Genomic DNA, 6,039 nt, shown 5'->3' on the forward strand with positions numbered 1-6,039 from the left:
GAAAGAAGTGGTGCAGAAAGAGGTCACCAAATTACTAGAGGCTGGGATTATTTATCCTATTTCTGATAGCCCCTGGGTGAATCCTGTCCAAGTCGTCCCAAAAAAGGGAGGCATGACAGTGATTCATAATGAAAAAAATGAACTAGTTCCTACAAGAACAGTTACAGGGTGGCGCATGTGTATTGACTACAGAAGGTTCAATACAGTGCTGTCATCTAGAATCTTTGAACCAGGACAGAAGGTTCTGCTATTCAACTCTAGACTCAGGCTATTCCCCGGGAAATTGAAATTCCGGTGGAGGGGACCATACGTGATTACAAGCGTATCACCATATGGTTATGTAGAGCTTCAAGATATTGACTCTGACAAGAAGTTCATTGTTAGTGGATAGAGAATCAAGCACTATCTTGAAGGCAATGTTGAGCAAGAGTGCTCAAGGTTGAAGCTAGATTAAAAGCTCAGCAAGGTCCAGCTAAGGACATTAAAGAAGCGCTTGTTGGGAGGCAACCCAATTTTTATTTATTTTCATGGTTTTTAATGTTTTATTAGGTTCATGATCATGTGGAGTCACAAAATAAATATTAAAAATTGAAAATGGAATCAAAAACAGCAGAAGAAAAATCACACCCTGGAGGAAGCACCTGTCTGGCGTTCAACGCCAGAACAGAGCATGGTTCTGGCGCTGAACGCCCAAAATGGGCAACATCCTAGCGCTGAACGCCCAGAACAAGCATGGTTCTGGCGTTCAACGCCAGAAATGGCTAGTAAATAGGTGTTGAACGCCCAAAATGGGCACCAACATGGCGCTGAACGCCCAGAGTTGTGTGCAAGGGCATTTTGCATGCCTAAATTGGTGCAGGGATGTAAATGCCTTGACACCTCAAGATCTGTGGACCTCACAGGATCATTTCAAGATTTGTGGACCCCACAGGATCCCCACCTTCCCTCCTCATAATCCTAGTTTTTTTTCCACATCTTCTTCTTCATCTATTCCTTCTTCTTTTGCTCGAGGGCGAGCAACATTCTAAGTTTGGTGTGGTAAAATAATTATGTGAAGGATCTATAGCTCAGTGGTCGAACATGTGGCTGTAAATCAAGAGATCCCTGAGATACCTCAGGGGATGCACTTCCCTCCACATAATTATTGGAAGCAACTGACGATAGAAATACCAAAAATCACTAGGAATCAAGCCACAAAGGCAAGAAAGAAACATAAAAGAGCTCAAGAACATCATTGGTTCCTCAAGAAGGAAATGCCATCATCACTAAGGTGGACTCGTTCCTTGTTCTTACTTTCTCTGTTTTTCGTTTTCTCTATGTTAAGTGCTTATCTATGTTTGTGTCTTCATTACATGATCATTGGTAGTAATTAGTGTCTATTTTGATTTTATCCCCAATTAAGTTATAGTCTATTTTTCTCATCATCATCAAACATGAATAAAATAGTAGATCTTTTGAATAAGAGGCAATAAAATTTCGAGTTTTTAATAAGAAAAATTCTAATTAGTAACATGTGGTGGCAATGCTTTATGTCTTCTGAATGAATGCTTGAACAGTGCATATGTCTTTTGAATTTGTTGTTTAAGACTGTTAAATATGTTGGCTCTTGAAAGAATGATGAACATGAGACATGTTATTGATAATCTGAAAAATCATAAAAATGATTCTTGAAGCAAGAAAAAGCAGCAAAGAACAAAGCTTGCAGTGTATCCGGTGGTAATACTGGAAAACAAAGTGCTTAGGGCCACGGCAAAGACTCATAAAATAGCTGTGTTCAAGAATCATCACACTGAAATAGGAGAATCAATAACACTATCTGAATTCTAAGTTCCTATAGATGCCAATCACTCTGAGCTTCAACGGATAAAGTGAGATGCCAAAACTGTTCAGAAGCAAAAAGCTACTAGTCCCGCTCATCTAATTAGAATCTGAGCTTCACTCAAAAACTCTGAAATATTATTGTTTCTCAACCTATTAGTCTTCTATTTTATTTGTCTAGTTGCTTGAGGACAAGCAACAGTTTAAGTTTGGTGTTGTGATGAGCGGATATTTTATACGCTTTTTGGGGTTAATTTCATATAGTTTTTAGTATGTTTTAGTTAGTTTTTAGTTTATTTTCATTAGTTTTTAGGAAAAATTCATATTTCTGGACTTTACTATGAGTTGTGTGTTTTTCTGTAATTTCAGGTATTTTTCTGGCTGAAATTGAGGGAGCTGAGCAAAAATCTGATTCAGGCTGAAAAAGGACTGCTGATGCTGTTGGATTCTGACCTCCCTGCACTCAAAGTGGATTTTCTGGAGATACAGAACTCGAAATGGCATGCTTCCAATTGCGTTGGAAAATAGACATCCAGGGCTTTCCAACAATATATAATAGTCCATACTTTGCAGAAGGATAGATGACGTAAACTGGCATTCAACGCCAGTTCTCTGCCCAATTCTGGCGTCCAGCGCCAGAAAAGGATCAAAAGCTGGAGTTGAACGCCCAAACTGGCACAAAAACTGGCGTTCAACTCCACAAATGGCCTCTACACGTGAATTGCTTAAATCTCAACCCCAGCACACACCAAGTGGGCCCCAGAAGTGGATCTCTGCATCATCCATCATAGTTTACTCATTTTTTGTAAACCTAGGCTACTAGTTTAGTATTTAAACAACTTTTAGAGACTTATTTTGCATCTCATGACATTTTAGATCTGAACTTTGTACTCTTTGACGGCATGAGTCTCTAAACTCCATTGTTGGGGGTGAGGAGCTCTGCTGTGTCTCGATGAATTAATGCAAGTATTTCTGTTTTCCATTCAAACACGCTTGTTCCTATCTAAGATGTTCATTCGCGCTTAACTGTGATGAAGGTGATGATGGTGATGATCTGTGACATTCATCACCTTCCTCAAACCATGAACGTGTGCCTGACAACCACCTCCTTTCTATATCCGATTGAATGAGTATCTCTTAGATTCCTTAATCAGAATCTCCGTGGTATAAGCTAGAACTGATGGCGGCATTCATGAGAATCTGGAAAGTCTAAACCTTGTCTGTGGTATTCCGAGTAGGCTTCAATGATCGAATGACTGTGACAAGCTTCAAACTCGCGAGTGCTGGGCGTTAGTGACAGGCGCAAAAGGATGAAGAATCCTTTTCCAGTATGATCGAGAACCGACAGATGATTAGCCGTGCTGTGACAGAGCATGTGAGCATATTCTTCACTGAGAGGATGGGATGTAGCCATTGACGACGGTGATCCCCTACATACAGCTTGCCATAGGAGGACGTGCATGCGTGAATCAGAAAACAGAGGAAAGCAGAGATTCAGAAGGCAAAGCATCTCCAAAACTCCAATATATTCTCCATTACTACATAACATGTAACCTTTAATTTATGCTCTCTTGGTTATTCGCAATTCAACTGATAAACATAACTGACTTCCTGACTAAGATTTACAAGATAACCATAGATTGCTTCAAACCAACAATCTCCGTGGGATTCGACCCTTACTCACGTAAGGTATTACTTGGACGACCCAGTGCACTTGCTGGTAAGTGGTACGAGTTGTGAAAAGTGTTATTCACAATTTGTGCACCAACAGCCCCTCAAGTAGTGGAAGGACAAGTCTTAGAGGGTCAAGCACAACAGACCTTGGACATGCACCAATTGCAAAAGGCCATTGATGGCTTGTCTAGACAATATTTGGAAAGCCAAGGAGCACAGAAAAAGCTTCAACTACAGATGATGGGGCAACAAGAGAAAACACTTTCAAGATGGATGACTCAGCAAGGTGAGTGTTGTTCCATCTTTCTCTATGTTTTAAATAAGGAAGATCTTGTATGAAATAGAACTTTCTTCCATGTTATGTTTAAACCTTTCTCAATTGTGTCTTTTAGTTTTTTTGGTATTGAAGAAAGTCTATGTGCACTAGTCTTTATGTCACTGCATCCTCCTTAACTTTTTTGTAAGCTTGTCCATTTTAAATCAAATGAAGAAGAGAATGTTTATGTTTTTTTTAAAGACCAGAGTAGAGTTCATAATGTGGAAGTGCATTCATGAATCTTTGGGGTAGTCATAAGTTAGCAAAGTTAGTTCAACCACAAGGCTAGGAGGACAACTATCTATCCTGAATACTTGACTTTGGATATACCCATGAGACTAAGTTAATAACAAGATCCTAATAAGAGAAAAGGGAAAGAACAATGGAAGTGAAAAAACAAAAGAAAAAGAGTAAGCAATAAGGCTAGGCACCAATGGTTTGGACCTTGAGACAAGTGTCTGTGTTGCTCCTGTGTGAGGGATCTACTTGGATGAATAAGCTCTCAGGGGTGCTTTATCACTTGGTAACTTGGGTTAACTAACCCAGGATTATCAGCTAAAAATCCACTATCAAGAGTAACCCTCACCACAGAGCATTTAGTAACCCAAAGAGGTGCTGGACACCAAGGTCTCAAGAAAAGAAAATAAATAAACTATATGCCTGTGGTGTGTATGTATGGGGGAGAGACTTGACGGAGTAAGTCCTTAGGGGTGCTTCAACACCTAGCACCTTGAACCAACTGGTTCGGGAGTGTTGGCTGAAAGCTTATCTTAAAGAGTTGCCCCCTTACAGAGCAATTAGCCTAAATAACACAAATAACCCTTGAAATAACAATAAAAGGATCAATAGATAAAAGTCTCATGGGATATAAACAAAGTAAGTGTTTAGAGACATGATAAAAGTCTGAAAGCCAGTAATGGAATGAACCTAAGTTGCTATGTATGAAACCACCATAAAATCAGTAACATGACTTCCACAAGAATGACTCATTCCTCTGGATATTCCATTCATCATTCTCTTGTTCCATTACTTGCTTAGGGACAAGCAAGCTTTAAGTTTGGTGTTGTGATGCCAGGGCATCTTGGCCAGTTTCACTGACCTTTTCTTTACTGTTTTTAGGGTAGTTTCATAACCTAGTTAACGTGGACTCTAACGTGAGATCTAGGGGCACACTGGAACGTTAGTGACAATGTTGAGTGTCACTAATGTTCTCGAAGGTTGGCAAGGCCACGTTAGAAGCCACGTTAACCTAGTTAACGTGGGCTCTAACGTGAGGCAAAGGGGTACATTGGAACGTTAGTAAAAATTTTAGGTGTCACTAACGTTCTCGAACTTATACTTTCACTAAATGTTAACACCCCTAACTCCTTGAGCTAAGGTCTCTGCCCACTTAGCACTTTCTCTCTGCAAGTAAAGCCAAGCCCAAATGAAGAAAAGAACTGCTTCAAACTCAAGATCCAAAGGCCCAAGACTTGAAGAGCAAACTAGAAGCTGAGAAGAGTAGTATATATAGGAGTAGCTTTGAATTGATAACGAGTGCTGGAGGCTAAAAAAAGAGAACTACTCTCTGTATTTTACTTTCTCTGCATTTTCTAGTTTTATGATGTATTCTCCATCTTTGTTTTCATTTTCAAGAGCTATGAACAACTAAACCCCTTTCATTGGGTTAGGGAGCTCTGTTGTAATTTGATGGATCAATACTAATTTTCATTATTCTTCTTCTATCTTTTCTCTTGATTTTACTTGAAAGCTTTTGATCTTCAATTGAGTAGTTATCTTGGAAGATAAGCTATTCAAACTTGGATCTCTTTTGAACCTTGAAAGAGGAATGAAGAGATCAAGCTAGAATTGCTTTCTCATGCGGCAAATCCCCCATTCCCATTTACAATTCTGCAATTTATTTTCAGTCATTTACTTCCAGTCCTTTAATTCTAGCATTTACTTTTCTGTTATTTACATTCCCGCCATTATTTTCTGAAACTCTCAACCCAAATTCTGGATTCGCTCAACTAGAACATTCTTCTAATTAAAGTTGCTTGATCAATCAATCCCTGTGGGATTCGACCTCACTCTATTGTGAGTTTTTACTTGACGACAAATTTGGTACACTTGCCGAAGGAAGATTTGTTGAGAGACAAGTTTTCCGTGCATCATTTATCAACCTCCCCACACTTAAATAGTAGCATGTCCTCATGCTAAATCCAAGATAAAGAGTAAGGTAAGGTTGAAGT

The sequence above is a fragment of the Arachis ipaensis genome, chromosome B09 (genome assembly GCF_000816755.2).
Source record: "Arachis ipaensis cultivar K30076 chromosome B09, Araip1.1, whole genome shotgun sequence".
NCBI classification, from domain to species: Eukaryota; Viridiplantae; Streptophyta; class Magnoliopsida; order Fabales; family Fabaceae; genus Arachis; species Arachis ipaensis.